This window comes from Helianthus annuus, chromosome 7 (assembly GCF_002127325.2).
Source record: "Helianthus annuus cultivar XRQ/B chromosome 7, HanXRQr2.0-SUNRISE, whole genome shotgun sequence".
Lineage (NCBI taxonomy): Eukaryota > Viridiplantae > Streptophyta > Magnoliopsida > Asterales > Asteraceae > Helianthus > Helianthus annuus.
This window is the reverse complement of record NC_035439.2, coordinates 14531126-14549146: the sequence shown is the minus strand read 5'-3', so window position 1 is coordinate 14549146 and position 18021 is coordinate 14531126. Positions and strand designations below refer to the sequence as shown.

Genomic DNA, 18021 nt, shown 5'->3' with positions numbered 1-18021 from the left:
TAATAACAACGTAGAGATAGTTGAAAATGTAAAAATGGAAGAACAAGAAAGTGAAAAACCGACACATGAGTTAAACAACGAAAAAGGTGAGTCCGATAACGTTAAATTACAAGAAGAGTCTAATTTTGAAGAAATTAATCTCTTGTCACCTACTTTCGAAAATCATTGTTTAGTAACCCCTCATGCCAAGTTTTTAAAAGAGTTAAACACTAGTGCTAAAATCAAAGAAATAGTAAGTGTTAAGTTAACTAATGATCAAACCTCGCTAATAAAAGAAGATCCTTTTGAAATTAACATTACACCGGTTCCATGTTTCTTTCAAAATTCATTTATTAGTAATATCACCATTGATAAAGATCTTTGTGTTAACATAATGCCTAACTACATTTTTGAAAAATTAAGTATTAGTGACTTTACTCCACTTCAAAAACCCATTTTTCTATCCGATCGAAAAGTGATACAATCAATCGGTGTAGTTGAAGATGTTTTGGTTCAAACAAATCAAATGGTAATCCCAACCGACTTTGTCATCCTCAATGACGCTCCTTTAGTCTTGGGAAAACCTTTTGCACAAACTCATAAAGCTTTGAAAAACCGGAAGTACAACAATCTACCTCTTCAATTAGGGGCATTCAAAAGGAGCATAGATCTTGAGCGCTCAATGAAATATCCTTTTGGCAATAATGACCCCCTAATTAAAGATGAGCCAGAACCACCCGATAAGGAGGGTCTAGCCAAGGACCCTTATAAACGTGGCGCACCACGGAGGCATTCCGCGGAACTATCCGTAGTTTAGTTTAGATTAACTTTTATGTTTTCTAGTTTAGTTTTTAATTTTCAGGAATAAAACACACTCGGGATGGTGAAGGATGCTAAGGGAAGCTTGAACCAACACCCCATACATAAAAACAGAGCCTTCCGACGATTTTTCTTCATTACAGCAAGTTCAGCACGGGGCCGTGCTCACCCAACACGCCCCGGTGCCCAAAACTCTGTAGAAATGCCCAGTTCAGGTATCTGGACACGGGGCCGTGCTCACTGAACACGCCCCCGTGCCCAGCCTTCTGTTTACTTTTGGTACTGGCAGTCTGGACATGGGGCCGTGCTCAGCCAACACCACCCCGTGTTCAGCTACCCAGTACCATAAAATCTTGTTTTTAGCCCACTTTTACACATTCTAATCAACCGAAAATATTATTTTTGGGACACGTTGAGGACAATGTGTAATTTAAGTGTGGGGGGGATGCTAAAACCTTGAATTTTGCAAGTCCTAATTACAAGTCTTACACAAAACTCTATTGGAACCGCTAAACACCCCAAATTTTTTTTTTTCAAAAACTTTTCGTTTTTTTTTTACTTGTCTTGGTTTAATTTGGGAATAACAAGTTCTAAAAAGGTTATATTTTTACAAATTTACAACCGATAGCGTCGTGATAACAAAGAACCAACATAAGAAAATTACGAAACGGCATAACAAGTCTAGTTAAAAATTCGATTATATATACTTGATCGCATTAAAACCCCATTCCCACAAAAGTGAGTTTTGAGCCTTTATTGAGCATACAAATATACATCTTTAGACTAAATGCTCATTTTTCGTTTCTTGTGTGAATAGCCGCTTGGTTCTTACAACTCTAGAACTTGCCACGACGATACATTCCCGGTCCTTACTAAGTTAAACCCAAGTAAGTAAGTGATGGAGGCATTAGGACTAACCATATTTTTCTTTCTACACCATTATTTTTCATTTTTTTTACCACCTACCCAAAATCCCCCTAGTTAGCCCCTTTGAGCCTAAACCTTTCATTTCATTACCCTAAAACCCTTTTTACCCACCAAAAACCCTTTTTTTTATTTTTCACCCTTTATTTTAGTAACAAGCTCGGTTTTTCGTAAGCTCGCTATTTTATATGACTGATCAAAAAAAAATGATGAAGTCAAAAACAAACAAAAGCTATATAAAAGCTTGTTTGGAGAAATACTTCAAAATAAAAAGTCACTAAAAACAAGGTGTGTCACGAAACCGACGCATTTTATGATTTTCGCCCTTTTACTAACCACTAACCCAACCACCCACCTTTAACCCAAACCTAACCCTTCACCCAAAAAGTCCTCTTGATATTTACAAAGGTAAAAAGTTAAAAAGGAGGAGGATTGATTGCTTGGCAAGCCTATAGAAGGCGTAAGTTCCATGCCGCTCTCGAGTGATTCACTAAAAAAATTACACCTTCGGCCGAGTGTTGAGTGATCTCCCGTGACGTATGTGAACTTGTATATAAATGGAATTTTAATAAGGCATGCTATGCCCAAATAAGTAATTTATCTTGTGAAACGTTCTAAATAAATCATAACGAATAGGATTGTAAACAAATAAAAATAAAACTTACAAAGATCTTGGATTCCCGACACTCTATGACAAGCCAAAAACTTTCTCTTCTACCTATTCCATTTGGGAGTGTAAGCCACATTTAAAGAGTTTTGCTTGAGGACAAGCAAAAGTTCAAGTGTGGGGGTATTTGATGTGTGTAAAATACAACATATAAATCACATCAATTAAGGCATAAAACTAACCCTTTTAAGTACTAATGTTGGAAAAAGAGTGTTTTTGTCTTTCTTTTGTATTTTCAGGATGAAATGAGCTCAAATTCGCAAAAGAAGCAAAAAGACAACTAATTCTAGCATAAATACAAGAAAAGGAATAAAAGTAGACTGCCCGGACCCTCAACGGCATCCTCCAAGGCAAAGAAGAGAAAGCAGAAGTCTGAACACGCCCCGTGCTCAGCCAGCACGGGGCCGTGCCCAAGAAGCAGCATAAAAGACAAACTTATAGAAGCTTCCATTGCCCACCACGGGGCCGTGTGCAGCGGGCACGGGGGCGTGGTGAAAGTACAGCAGGCGCATTAATTGTAATTGCGAATTACGATTAATGAGGAGAGAGAGTGTCAGACGGGCACGGGGGCGTGTCCAGCGGACACGGGGCCGTGCCCAGCCTTCTGTTCAGCCTATAAATAGGAGTGCTTGGTTTCATTCCATCTCATCCCTTGGCACACCACCTCTCTCACACTTCATCCACCACCCACCACCACCATAACACCATTATCCACCACCATCATCCATTGTCCATCGTAGAGTGTGTGAGTCGTCTCGGGATCCAAGATTGATCGTAAGAGTTCTTGACAATCAAGGCCATGTTTGCCTAAGTCTCTTACATCACTTGGTGAAGACAAGTGTTTAGTATAATACTTTTTATTTTCAATCTTTTGCACTTTTTATTTGGTTTTGTATTAATGACTTTAATAATTAGTTGCTTATGTTGAAGGTGATCTTTCCTTATCGTTTGTCCGTGGTGTCTTGGCATTATTTTACTGTCTATATAAAATAAAAGATTTTCACCATTCATATCTCCACGGTCTATATGGAGGTATGTTGGCTACCTGGTCGGGGGTTAAGGGAACGGTTCGGTAAGGGTCTTGCCCTTGTTCAGCGTTTAGAGGTCCTGCTTAGGACCTGGGTCAAATTTAGTAGGATCTTCTTCAATGCCCATATGTATTGGATGGCGGGGATCCAAACTCTTTGACCCCCTCATAAGTTAACTACTATTAATACTATAACCCGGCTATTTAGGACTGTATCCCTGCTGACTCAGACTACTTAGCCGAGGGTAACTTCACCGCCGAAAGCGGGGCCTACCACAATTTGCATTAATAACTTAATTCATTATCTTTCAATAATCCGACCCTTTAGGATTGTATCCTTGCTAACTCAAACTACTGGGTTGAGGGTAACGTCGCCTTCAAAAGAGGGGCCTACTACAATAACTAAGATAATCTCTTAAACAAGTGCAAAAGTGCGAAAATAATCAAAGGTTATACTAATACACGTGTCGGATCCAAGTGATTCATCTTGTCTATCTATTTTTATTTTATTTTATTTTTCAGCATTTAGTTAGTTTTTATTTTCTTAGTTAAAAACATTTTTCTCACTTTTTGATTTGATTAGACGTTGAGGATAAACCGGTATTAAAAGCTCTTGTGTCCTTGGACGACCTCGGTATCTTACCAACACTATACTACGTTCACGATGGGTGCACTTGCCCATATGTGTGTTTAGTGTTAGTAAATATCGTGTTTTATAAATTTAAAACTTGGCTAAAAGTGTAAAAGGGGCTTAAATATACATCAAAAATATAACACACTTCACGCACATCAGTAACACCAACCTGACGAAGGAAGACTACGATCAAATAGATCCTAAAGAAATGGAGCTAACTGATATTCGTTGGGCTATGGCCAGTGCTGTTCGTCGAGCACAACGCTTCATGGAAATAACTGGGAGGAAAAAATTGGTGGTCCATCTACCAAATTGGGTTTCGATAAGTCTAAAGTGACATGCTTCAAATGCAAACAAAAAGGTCACTTTAAACGAGAATGCAGAAACGAGTATGCTGATGAATCGGCTAATCCATTCCGAGAAGACTATTATAAGAAAGCCATTTATCATCAGAACAAATCGGAACCTCCAAGGCTGAAGCAGATCGAAGAAAAAGATAAGGAAAAGTCAAGAGCTCTAGCAGTCATTCATGATGATGAGGGATACGACTGGAGTGAGATATTGCCTGAAGAAGATGCAGTTGGTTACGCATTCGCAGCAGGAAAGATTGTTCCGTTCAAAGATACAAGAACAGAAGAAGAAAAGTTTGTGAATAGAAGAATGAAAGCCCAAACAAAAGTAAGCAGAATCTATACCATTTACAAAGAAGCAAAAAGGGGGAGAATGTTATCTTGATCCTCAAGGTAATATCGCAATGGATCCAAGTTCACTCAGTGTTGATGCAATCATTCAGCAATATGCTGAAGAAGAGGAAGCTAGACAAAGAGAATGGTGGGGTGAAGGTGAAAAGAAAGTGGAAGAAAAAGAAGAACAGGTAAAGTCGGCAGAAAAGAAGATCGATGATGGGATGATAGATACATCACAGGAACTCACAGGCGAAAATCTGATGAAGATGGCAGACAAAGTTCTAGCTGCAAAAGAACTGGAGGTAGATTCTAGTTCTGGAACTGAGTCAAACGCCAAGATCAGTCAAATAAATATGAATGTAGTGTCAGGTAAGAAAGACAAAAGCGAAAGCGACTGCAAGAATTGCACGAAAAATTGCAAAGATTGTAGTACTATTGCTTATCTCAACAACAAAAAAGTTGAAGATCTGACTAAAAGAGTAAGAGAGGTTGAAAACCAAATCTTAAACCGAGATAAATTGCTAAAAGCTTCAAATGATCGTGCAAAAGAATTAACTGAAAAAATTGAAAGTGATAAAAGTGACATAGGAAGAACTAAGAAAGAAAATGAAAAACTCATTCTTGAAAATCGTCACATCACTGAAAATTTTGAGAAGCTTAAGCGAACGGTTAAAGATTCGGATGATCGAAATGGGAAAACAACAAAAGAAAATGTTCAACTGACGGGTGTGTTAAGGGTGAAAGAGGAGTTAATAAACAAACAATTGGATGAAATTGCTAATCTGAAGCTTCAATTCCAAGAAGCAAAAATCGAAAATGAACGCATCCAATTAAAATTAACCAGTTACAACTCCGCGAGCTTTGTTCTGTAGCACATTGTTCCCAAACCCATCGGGAAAAACAAAGCTGGCGAAGATGTATTTTCGGACGGAACTGGAGTGGGATATCATCAAGTCCCACCACCTGTTTTAAACAATTTTTCAAAGAAAAAGTTCGGACTGGTTAATGATGATGAAAATTCAGATGAAATAAAACTTCCAGAATCGATTGAAGTTACATTCTCATCATCATCATCTGATGATAGTGTTCAGACTGATATTGTCAAAAGCATGGCAGAAAGTGTCTTAGAGTCTGATTCAAATGAAGATGATGGTTGTTTCTTGGATAAATACATTCCGAAACAAAAATCCAAGAACAACTTAAATGAAGAACCAAATCTTGTCATGTACAAGATGTTGGGTTCAGATAAGTTGTTTTCGGATACTGAGTTTCCGATTGAGGATGTAAATGTCAACAAATTGAAAAATTTTTACAAATTAATCGAAGTTGAGCTGACAGAAGTGAAAAGTTTGAACCAAACAAAAAGACAAGTGAATTTTGAAAAAGATAAAGCTTACTACAAGAAACCCGTTATTCCTCCACGTTTTTCTAATAACAATCGAAACAATTGGTCGGGGGGATATCAGGGGGGTAAGTCTTATCAAAAGAAAAATATTCAAAACAAGAAATTTGTTGAAAAGAAAGTTTTTGTGAACAGTTCGAGTTCATTTTCTAATGAAGAACCTGAAATCTTTTCAAAATCGAACAAAGAGTTCTTTGAGGAAAAAGCTTCACAACCTCAGTCTGAAGGCACTAGTCAGGTTGTTGACACCCGAACATGTTTCAGATGCAATCAAGTTGGGCATATTGCACGAAAGTGTACCAACTTGAAGTCAAAGACTGATGTTGTTGAAAATCAAAAGAAGAAAAATGATGAGAAAGAAAAGGCTCCATTGATTTTTGAGAAAAAGAGTTTGAAAAATGACAACACCAAAGACAAAATTGAATCCGTAAAGAAGGTGGTAATTAAAAATGATAAATTTTACAAACGGGTCGCAACAACTCAACAAACATGGAAGCCGAAAGTTACTAAATGAGAGCAAGTGGGTCAAAATCAAAGGTTTCTGAAGTGGAAAAACAATCATCTTCTACCACATCGGTAAAGATGAGTGTTTCTGAAAAGAAAAGGGTTCCATTATCTCAACAAGTTTGGAAACCGAAAAGTGAGAAGAAAATTTCAACTTCCGAGGTGAAAAATTCTGAAGAATAAATTACGGTTGATTATGATGCAAATTTTCCACCTCTAAAGGCTGAAAATTTCAAAATTCAAATTGCAAGAGTCAAAGTTACACCTAAGGCTGATGAGGTCTGGGTGGACTCGATGTTTGACTGAACAATCTGAATTGCCGGAGCTTCCTTGATCGTGAAGCATGTATCGGCATCCTTTATTGAAATGTTTTAATCATGTTTGTTTATATGCAGGATTTTCCACAACTTGTTTCAAGATGGATCATGGACAGTGGAGCTTCAAGACATATGACAAGGAAGACTGCATTGTTGTACGATGTGAGGAATATAAATAGAGGATATGTTGGATTCGCGGGCAACCAAGGTGGTCGTATAATTGGTGAAGGAACGTTATCAAATAGGATTGTAACGTTTGAAAGAGTCAATTATATTGCTGAGCTGGAGAACAACCTACTAAGTATTTCTCAGATCTGTGACAGAAAGTACACCACTCATTTCACTGACAAAGAATGTTTGATTCTAAAACCGGGATTTGTTGTTCCTGAAGAGTGGGTCATCATGAGGGCACCAAGAGTCAACGACCTGTATGTATTGGATATGAGCATAGCAACGACAACAATGGGTCAGGCTCACTGTTTTGTGTCAAGAGCAACTGAGAAGGAGTCAAGATTGTGGCACCGAAAGATGGGGCATATACATCTTCGAAAAATGAATCACTTGGTGCATAATGATCTGGTTACTGGAGTTCACATCAAAGGTTTTCATCTAGAAGGGGAGTGTATAAGTTGCATTAAAGGCAAACAGAAGAAAAAGTCACACCCCAAAAAAGCAAGTCAATTCAGTAACACGACCGCTGGAAAGACTTCACATGGATTTATTTGGTCCTGTGAATGTCAAAAGCATTACAGGAGATTACTATTGCTTGGTCGTCACTGATGATTATTCTAGATTTTCTTGGGTATCTTTCTTGAAGACAAAGGATGAAACATTTGACAGTCTGATGGCATTATTCAAAAAGATTGAGAATTTGTACCAGAGGCGTATCCGACGAAATAGAAGTGATAATGGTACTGAATTCAAAAACCACAAGATGGAAGAATTTTGTGAAGAAAGAGGTATACTGCATGAATTTAGTGCTCCGTACACTCCGCAGCAGAATCGAGTAGCAGAACGCAATAAATTTTTGGGCTGAAGCTATTTCTGCCACATGCTATACTCTCAACAGAGTTCTCACCGTGAAGAAATTCAACAAAACATGTTTTGAATTGATCAATAACCGCAAGCCTAACTTGAAGTATCTTGAACCGTTCGGGTCACCCTGTACGGTGATAGAACCTTTTGGAAAATTTGGCCCGAAATGCATTGAGGGTATATTTGTTGGATATGCAAGTCCTCTACGTCGTGTCTTCGTGCCAAGTGAAAAACGGATTATTGAAGCTGCAAATGTTGAATGTCAAGGTAATACGATGCCGCCTCAGAACCCAGGAGATTCATGGCGTTACCATTACGACACATTGTGGGATTCCTTTGATGTAATGGAAGAACCTGAGGATGAAGAAGACTTCTTTGATGAGCTGGATATTCTTAGAGACTATGAGTCATCAGAAGAAAGATTTCCAGCACAGTATTCTAGGCAATCTCAGAAAACTTCAAATGATGATGAAGTAGGTCCTAGTAATGTTGGTGAACAAGATGATACTCCAGAAAATCAGACGGCAACAAATGATGACACAACATCTGATATTGGTCCAACTTTTGATCATGGGGATTCTGAATCTGAGGGGGAGCAAATCCAGATCTTAGATCAAGCAGATCCTATCAGTGAAGAAGGTGTAGATCAAAATGTCACTAATCTGGAAGGCAATGTAGATGTTCCGAGTGAAGTAATGCCCAGAACTCTTTCATATCATCCGGAGGAGCTGATCATTGGAGAACTTCAATCAGGAGTTCGCACCAGACATCAAATTGACCAAGGGCTTACTAGTTTTTATTCATCAGTAGCACCTCTACAAACTGAATTTTCACTATGTTGTTTTATCTCGCAGATTGAACCTCGAACGTATAAAGAGGCGCTTACTGAAGATTCTTGGGTCAACGCGATGCAAGAAGAGCTGAACCAGTTTGAGAAATTAGGTGTTTGGAAACTGGTGGATTTACCAGAGGGTCACAGAAAAATCAACACCAAATGGGTGTTCAAGTGTAAGAGGGACGACAGAGGTGTAGTGGTCAGAAACAAAGCTCGACTTGTTGTTCAGGGCTTCAGTCAACAGGAGGGAATTGACTTTACCGAAGTATACGCTCCTGTGGCACGACTAGAAGCAATCAGAATTTTCCTAGCATTTGCATCATGGAAAAACTTTAAAGTCTACCAGCTTGATGTGAAGTCGGCCTTTCTCTACGGCAAAGTGAAGGAGGAAGTGTATGTGGGACAGCCACCGGGTTTTGTCGATCCACACCACAAGAATAAAGTGTATCTCTCGGATAAAGCGTTATATGGCTTACACCAGGCCCCGAGAGCCTGATATGAGACGTTATCTCAGCACTTGCTAGCCAATCACTTCATCCGGGGAACAATAGACTCCACCCTCTTCACAAAGATAGTCGACGGTCACCTGCTGATAGTACAAATTTATGTGGATGACATAATTTTTGGGTCAACAAACGAGGACTTGTGCAAAGACTTTGAACAAGTGATGAAGCAAAAGTTCGAAATGTCATCAGTGGGGGAAATGAAATTATTTTTGGGACTCCAAGTTGATCAACTACCTGAAGGAATTATCATACACCAGACAAAGTACGTTCATGATATTCTAGAAAAATTTGGAATGTCAGGTTCTACTCCTGCAGCAACCCCATTAGCAACAAATCATGGAATTCACCCAGATCTCACCGGAGATAAGGCAGATGAAACACTTTATCGTTCCATGATTGGTTCTTTGATGTATCGAACTGCTTCAAGACCCGACATTATGTATCCAACGTGCCTCGCAACAAGATTCCAATCTAACCCGAGAGCCTCGCACTTGATCATTGTGAAAAGGATATTACGCTACCTGAAGGGAACTCCATTGTTGGGGTTGTGGTATCCTAGAAAAAGGTGACTTTACGCTCGAAGGGTATTCCGACTCAGATTTCAGATGCTGCAAAGTCAATGCCAAATCAACAAATGCAGGATGCCAATTCTTTGGACCTCGCTTGGTCACCTGGCAATGTAAGAAACAAACGTCTGTGGCGCTATCCACATGTGAAGCAGAGTACATTTCTGCCAGCAGTTGCTGTTCTCAGATCCTGTGGATACAGCAACAGATGTGCAATTATGGTTTGCAGTTTCTTAACACTCCTCTTTTTGTTGATAATGAGGCTGCAATTAATATAACAAAAAATCCGGTACATCACGCTAAAACCAAACATACAGAAATTCGTCATCACTTTATTTGCGATTGTTTCGAGAAAAAGTTGATACGAATTGAGAAAATCCACACTGACGAGCAAAAAGCTGATTTACATACCAAGGCATTTGATAGATCTCGTTTTAAATATCTTTTAAAACTGAATGGTATGATGCTTTTGTCGGTGAAGGATGGGATTGTTGGCGTTGATGAGGATACCACTGTAGATGATGCTGATAATCTATCTGCAATGGTTTGTCGATTTTTTACATGTTTTGGTCTTTAGGGGGAGATAGGTTGATGTGTGTCGGTGTGTATATAATTTTGATGTATATTTAAGCCCTTTTTACACTTTTAGCCAAGTTTTAAATTTAAAAAACACGATACTCACTAACACTAAACACACATATGGGCAAGTGCACCCATCGTGGACGTAGTATAGTGTTGGTAAGATACCGAGGTCGTCCAAGGACACAAGAGCTTTTAATACCGGTTTATCCTCAACGTCTAATCAAATCAAAAAGTTAGAAAAATGTTTTAAACTAAGAAAAAATAAAAACTAACTAAATGCTGAAAATAAAAATAAAATAAAAACAGATAGACAAGATGAATCACTTGGATCCGACACGTGTATTAGTATAACCTTTGATTATTTTCGCATTTTTGCACTTGTTTAAGAGATTATCTTAGTTATTGTAGTAGGCCCCTCTTTTGAAGGTGACGTTACCCTCAACCCAGTAGTTTGAGTCAGCAAGGATACAATCCTAAAGGGTCGGATTATTGAAAGATAATGAATTAAGTTATTAATGCAAATTGTGGTAGGCCCCGCTTCTGGCGGTGACGTTACCCTCGGCTAAGTAGTCTGAGTCAGCAGGGATACAGTCCTAAATAACCGGGTTATAGTATTAATAGTAGTTAACTTATGAGGGGGTCAAAGAGTTTGGATCCCCGCCATCCAATACCTATGGGCATTGAAGGAGATCCTACTAAATTTGACCCAGGTCCCAAGCAGGACCTCTAAACGCTGAACAAGGGCAAGACCCTTACCAAACCGTTCCCTTAACCCCCCGACCAGGTAGCCAACATACCTCCATATAGACCGTGGAGATATGAATGGTGAAAATCTTTTATTTTATATAGACAGTAAAATAACGCCAAGACACCACGGACAAACGATAAGGAAAGATCACCTTCAACATAAGTAACTAGTTATTAAAGTCATTAATACAAAACCAAATAAAAAGTGCAAAAGATTAAAAATAAAAAGTATTATACTAAACACTTGTCTTCACCAAGTGATGTAAGAGACTTAGGCAAACATGGCCTTGATTGTCAAGAACTCTTACGATCAATCTTGGATCCCGAGACGACTCACACACTCTATGATGGACAATGGATGATGGTGGTGGATGATGGTATTATGGTGGTGGTGGGTGGTGGATGAAGTGTGAGAGAGGTGGTGTGCCAAGGGATGAGAGAGAATGAAGCCAAGCTCCTCTATTTATAGGCTGAACAGAAGGCTGGACACGGCCCCGTGTCCGCTGGACACGACCCCGTGCCCGCCTGACACTCTCTCTCCTCATTAATTGTAATTGCGAATTACAATTAATGCGCCTGCTGTACTTTCACCACGCCCCCGTGCTCGCTGGACACGGCCCCGTGGTGGGCAATGGAAGCTTCTACTGGTTTGTCTTTTCTGCTGCTTCCTGGGCACGCCCCCGTGTTCGCTGGACACGGGGCGTGTTCAGACTCTGTTTCTTCCTTTTTGCTTTGGGAGGTGCCGTTGAGGGTCCGGGCAGTCTACTTTTGTTCCTTTTCTTGTATTTATGTTAGAATTAGTGGTCTTTTTGCTTCTTTTGTGATTTTGAGCTCATTTCATCCTGAAAATACAAAAGGAAGACAAAAACACTCTTTTTCCAACATTAGTACTAAAAAAGGGTTAGTTTTATGCCTTAATTGATGTGTTTTATATGTTGCATTTTACACACATCAAATACCCCCACACTTGAACTTTTGCTTGTCCTCAAGCAAAACTCTTTAAATGTGGGTTACACTCCCAAATGGAATAGGTAGAAGAGAAGTTTTTTAGCTTGTCCTAGAGTGTCGGGAATCCAAGGTTTTTATAGGCTTTATTTTTATTTATTTACAATCCTATTCGTTATGATTTATTTTGAACTTTTCATAAGATAAATTACTTATTTGGGCATAGCATGCCTTATTAAAATTCCATTTATATACAAGTTCACATACCTCACGGGAGATCACTCAACACTCGGCCGAAGGTGTATATTTTAGTGAATCACTCGAGGGCGGCACGGAACTTACGTCTTTCCATAGGCTTGCCAAGTAATCAATCCTCCTCCTTTTTAACTTTTTACCTTTGTAAATATCAAGAGGACTTTTTGGGTGAAGGCTTGGGTTTAAAGGTGGGTGGTTGGTTAGTGGTTAGTAAAAAGGGCGAAAATCGTAACAAGCGTCGGTTTTCGTGAAGTACCTTATTTTTAGTGACTTTTTATTTTGAAGTATTTCTCCAAACAAGCTTTTATAGCTTTTGTTTGTTTTTGACTTCATCATCATTTTTTTTTTCGTCACATAAAAAAATGAGTTTACGAAAAAGCGAACTTGTTACTAAAAAAAATAAATAAAAAGGTTTTTGGTGGGTAAAAAGGGTTTTGGGGTAATGAAATGAAAGGTTTAGGCTCAAAGGGGCTATCTAGGGGGATTTTGGGTAGGTAAAAAAAATGAAAAATAATGGTTTTGAAAGAAAAATGGTTAGTCCTAATGCCTCCATCATTTACTTACTTGGGTTTAAGTTGGTAAGGACCGGGAATGTATCGTCGTGGCAAGTTCTAGATTTGTAAGGACCAAGCGGCTATTCACACAAGAAACGAAAAATGAGCATTTAATCTAAATATGTGTATTTTTATGCTCAATAAAGGCTCAAAACTCACTTTTGTGGGAATGGGTTTTTAATGTGACCAAGCATATATAATCGAATTTTAAACTAGACTTGTTATGCCGTTTCATAATTTTCTTATGTTGGTTCCTTTTTTATCACGACGCTATCGGTTGTAAACTTGTAAAAATATAACCTTTTTAGATCTTGTTATTCCCAACTTAAACTAAGACAAGTAAATAAAAAAAATGAAAATGTTTTTGAAAAATTTGGGGTGTTTAGCGGTTCCAATAGAGTTTTGTGTAAGGCTTGTGTTTAGGATTTTGCAAAATTTCAAGGTTTTATCACCCCCCCCCCCCACACTTAAATTACACATTGTCCTCAATGTGTCCAAAAATAATATTTTTGGTTGATTAGAATGTATAAAAGTATGTTAAAAAGCAAAGATTTTTGTTACTGGCATCCTGGACACGGCCCCGTGTTCACCGGGCACGGCCCCGTGGTCAAGTGCCAGTAACAAAAATTACAGAAATGAAACAGAATCCTGGACACGGGGGCGTGTCCGCTGAACACGGCCCGTGTCCAGTTACCTGAACTGGGTGATTTTCTGCAGGGGCTCAGCACGGGGCCGTGTTGGTTGGGCACGGCCCGTGTTGAGCCTTCTGTGATGGAGATTTTTGTCGGGTTGCTCTGTTCTACGTGCATGGTTCCATTTTTTCTCGTTCCCTTTTTCATCCATTACCACCATGAGTGTGTTTTATTCTGCAAAAATTAAAAGATTAAATTAAACTAAACTAAGGATAGATCCGCGGAATGCCTCCATGGTGCTCCACGTTTATAAGGGTCCTTGGCTAGACCCGATTCCTGGTTATATATCTTCTGAGTGGAGTGCCTTGCTTCCCAAGTTACACCGTCGGAGAGCGGCATCCAAGCTTGAATCAATAACCTTCATGTAGTTGACTGGGTCGTCGTCCTCTATTTTTTTCCAAACTCCGAACTTCACCTCATCGTCCCCATACTTCAAAGTCAGTGTCCCTTCATTCATGTCTACCACTGCTTGTGCTGTGGCAAGGAAGGGTCTCCCTAGGATAAGGGGGACCTCGGTGTCTTCCTCCATGTCGAGTATGACAAAGTCAACGGGATAAACGAATTTGCTTACCCTTACCAAGACATTCTCGATGACACCTTGTGGGAACTTGACTGATCGATCAGCGAGTTGTATGCTTATTTTTGTAGGGCTCGTGGTTCCCAAGCCAAGCCTTTTGAACATCGATGAGGGCATGAGGTTAATGCTAGCCCCCAAGTCGGCCAAGGCATTGCGAACGGGTGATTCCCCTATTGAACATGGAATCGTGAAACTTCCGGGATCGATTTTCTTTTGGGGTAGTTTATTGAGTACGAGGGCAGAGCATTCTTCGCCTAAATTAACTAATTGCAAATTTTCAATTTTCTTTTTATGTGTAAGGAAGTCCCTCATAAATTTAGAGTATTTGGGCATTTGGGTTAGGACTTCGATAAAAGGAATATTGACATGCAATTGTTTTAACAGACTTTCGAATTTTGCGAATTGCTCATTGGTCTTTTGACGAATTAACCTACCGGGGTACGGAACTCGAGGAGCCTTGGTAGGCTCTGGTGATGGGGGAGAGTTCTTTTCCTGCAGATGTGTTGGCATTGTTTCTTCCGTTGGTGGAGGTACTTCTGCAGGCCCTACGGTGCGGTTTCGTAGTGTGATGAGGTGAACTTGCGCTTTTGGGTTTGTTTCGGTATTGCTAGGTAATGCGCCTTGTGGTCTCTTGGAAAAATTTTGTGCTAGTTGATTTATTTGTTTTTCTATGTTTTGAATGCTAGCTTGTTGATTCCTAAAATTAGATTCTAATTGTAGAAATCTTTCCGAGTTTTTCTTTTCAGTGTCGGAGACGAGGCGAGATATAGTATCTTCGAGCCTTTCTCGTCCACCTTGTTGTTGAGTGAAATTTTGTGACTCATTTCTTGATTGCTGAAAGTTTGTTCGTTGGGTTTGTTGGTTACTACTATTGTCGGGTTCCCTCCAACCAAGGTTTGGGTGGTTTCGCCATCCTTGGTTGTAAGTTCCCGTTGGAGGACCCGACGGCCTAGGTCTATTATCAATGTAGTTTACCATTTCTTGTTGATCGTCCGTTTCTTTCATGCAACTCCAATTTTCATGTGACCCACCACACCCTTCACAAGCCATAACCGAGACTGTTTTTGTCATTTCTAATTTTTTTATTTTTGAAGAAAGGGCCTCGATTTGGGCTTGTAAAGAGGTGCTTTCGTCGACCTTATGGGCGCCCGGGGCGATAGACTTATTTCCCCGGGGAGTGTGCCATTGAAAATTGGTTTGAGCAATTTCCTCAATCTGATTATATATTTCGTGTGGGCGTCGATTACCTAAAAGTCCCCCGGAGCTAGAATCAAGTGTCTGCCTAGTGTGTGGCAACAATCCATTGTAGAAAGTGGATACTTGTTGCCATATTGCGAGGCCATGATGGGGACACTTGCGTGATAGCTCCTTGAACCTTTCCCATGTTTCATATAAGGATTCCCCGTCCTCTTGTGAGTATGTGTTAATTTCAGCCATTAATTTAGCAGTTTTAGAAGGAGGGAAATACTTATATAGAAACTTTTGGGCTAGTTCATCCCAGGTGTTTACCGATCCAGCTGGGAGGGTGTTGAGCCAAGCTTTCGCTCGGTCTTTTAGTGAGAACGGAAACATACGGAGGCGTATGGCGTCGTTTGATGCTCCATTGATCCGAAAGGTATCACATATTTCTAAGAAATTAGTTATATGTAGATGAGGATCCTCGTCCGCAAGCCCGTGGAAGGTTGCGGAGTTTTGGAGCATTTGTATCAAATGCGGTCGAAGCTCGAAGTTATTGGCTTCGACATTCGGAGCATTGATAGCGGCGCCTAGATTACCTACGGTGGGCCGTAGATAATCCATAAGGGTACGTTGGTCCGCCATTGGGGGTGGATCACCCGAAACCTTCTCTTGGTTTTTGGCTTTTAACCTTTTTCTGAGAAAGCGTTCGGGTTCTTCTAGCGGTTCTTTTATGTCTTTATTGGAACTGGAGCTCATACACTACGTGAGGATGGTGTCGGGTTCCAAGTCCTGCAATAAAAACAAAAAAGAATGTCGGTCAGAAGGTTTACCACGGCCCCGTGTTGAGCGAACACGGCCCCGTGGTCGGAAATACAGTGATTATTTTCCAGATCCCAGTTACTGGAAGTTGGACACGGCCCCGTGTTGCACCGGCACGGCCCCGTGGTCAGCCTTCTGTAACTTGAAAAACAAAAACTGCCAGTAACTTTGCTGAGCACGGCCCGTGTCCGACCAGGCACGGCCCCGTGCTGAGCTCTGCAGAAGCTAAAAATCTAAGAAAAACTCCTAAAAAATTAAAGAAAAATAAAAATATGATTAGGCCGTTGATTCCTAACTTTCTTAAAATCCTTGTGTCCCCGGCAACGGCGCCAAAAACTTGATGTGTGTCGGTGTGTATATAATTTTGATGTATATTTAAGCCCTTTTTACACTTTTAGCCAAGTTTTAAATTTATAAAACACGATACTCACTAACACTAAACACACATATGGGCAAGTGCACCCATCGTGGACGTAGTATATTGTTGGTAAGATGCCGAGGTCGTCCAAGGACACAAGAGCTTTTAATACCGGTTTATCCTCAACGTCTAATCAAATCAAAAAGTTAGAAAAATGTTTTAAACTAAGAAAAAATAAAAACTAACTAAATGCTGAAAATAAAAATAAAATAAAAACAGATAGACAAGATGAATCACTTGGATCCGACACGTGTATTAGTATAACCTTTGATTATTTTCGCACTTTTGCACTTGTTTAAGAGATTATCTTAGTTATTGTAGTAGGCCCCTCTTTTGAAGGTGACGTTACCCTCAACCCAGTAGTTTGAGTCAGCAAGGATACAATCCTAAAGGGTCGGATTATTGAAAGATAATGAATTAAGTTATTAATGCAAATTGTGGTAGGCCCCGCTTCTGGCGGTGACGTTACCCTCGGCTAAGTAGTCTGAGTCAGCAGGGATACAGTCCTAAATAACCGGGTTATAGTATTAATAGTAGTTAACTTATGAGGGGGTCAAAGAGTTTGGATCCCCGCCATCCAATACCTGTGGGCATTGAAGGAGATCCTACTAAATTTGACCCAGGTCCCAAGCAGGACCTCTAAACGCTGAACAAGGGCAAGACCCTTACCAAACCGTTCCCTTAACCCCCAACCAGGTAGCCAACATACCTCCATATAGACCGTGGAGATATGAATGGTGAAAATCTTTTATTTTATATAGACAGTAAAATAACGCCAAGACACCACGGACAAACGATAAGGAAAGATCACCTTCAACATAAGTAACTAGTTATTAAAGTCATTAATACAAAACCAAATAAAAAGTGCAAAAGATTAAAAATAAAAAGTATTATACTAAACACTTGTCTTCACCAAGTGATGTAAGAGACTTAGGCAAACATGGCCTTGATTGTCAAGAACTCTTACGATCAATCTTGGATCCCGAGACGACTCACACACTCTATGATGGACAATGGATGATGGTGGTGGATGATGGTATTATGGTGGTGGTGGGTGGTGGATGAAGTGTGAGAGAGGTGGTGTGCCAAGGGATGAGAGAGAATGAAGCCAAGCTCCTCTATTTATAGGCTGAACAGAAGGCTGGACACGGCCCCGTGTCCGCTGGACACGGCCCCGTGCCCGCCTGACACTCTCTCTCCTCATTAATTGTAATTGCGAATTACAATTAATGCGCCTGCTGTACTTTCACCACGCCCCCGTGCTCGCTGGACACGGCCCCGTGGTGGGCAATGGAAGCTTCTACTGGTTTGTCTTTTCTGCTGCTTCCTGGGCACGCCCCCGTGTTCGCTGG

General features: G+C 40.1%; 1 non-coding gene across 1 annotated transcript; it reads left to right on the top strand.

Moving 5' to 3' along the window:
* Positions 1 to 15589: 15589 nt before the first annotated feature.
* Positions 15590 to 15696, top strand: LOC118480676. Its single transcript, XR_004863654.1, has one exon. It is a non-coding gene; the product is annotated as a small nucleolar RNA R71 (small nucleolar RNA).
* The last annotated feature ends 2325 nt before the right edge of the window (positions 15697 to 18021 follow it).